Source organism: Bison bison, unplaced genomic scaffold (genome assembly GCF_000754665.1).
Source record: "Bison bison bison isolate TAMUID 2011002044 unplaced genomic scaffold, Bison_UMD1.0 scf7180017864388, whole genome shotgun sequence".
Taxonomy (NCBI): domain Eukaryota; kingdom Metazoa; phylum Chordata; class Mammalia; order Artiodactyla; family Bovidae; genus Bison; species Bison bison.
Window position 1 is genome coordinate 181,398 of NW_011494960.1, and position 495 is coordinate 181,892.

Here is a 495-nt window from a genome sequence, read left to right on the forward strand (position 1 = left end):
CCTAAATCAAATCCCTTATGATTATACAGTGGAAGTGAGAAATAGATTTAAGGGCCTAGATCTGATAGATAGAGTGCCTGATGAGCTATGGAATGAGGTTCGTGACATTGTACAGGAGACAGGGATCAAGACCATCCCCATGGAAAAGAAATGCAAAAAAGCAAAATGGCTGTCTGGGGAGGCCTTACAAATAGCTGTGAAAAGAAGAGAAGCAAAAAGCAAAGGAGAAAAGGAAAGATATAAGCATCTGAATGCAGAGTTCCAAAGAATAGCAAGAAGAGATAAGAACGCCTTCTTCAGCAATCAATGCAAAGAAATAGAAGAAAACAACAGAATGGGAAAGACTAGAGATCCTTCAAGAAAATCAGAGATACCAAAGGAACATTTCATGCAAAGATGAGCTCGATAAGGACAGAAATGGTATGGACCTAACAGAAGCAGAAGATATTAAGAAGAGATGGCAAGAATACACAGAAGAACTAGTAACAAAAAGAT

At 38.4% G+C, this 495-nt stretch overlaps 1 protein-coding gene across 1 annotated transcript in view; it reads right to left on the reverse strand.

Moving 5' to 3' along the window:
- Positions 1-495, reverse strand: part of LUZP2 (leucine zipper protein 2) — a gene marked incomplete at its 3' end in the record, with an annotated part of 243,185 nt that overhangs the window by 164,210 nt on the left and 78,480 nt on the right. The window lies entirely within an intron of this gene.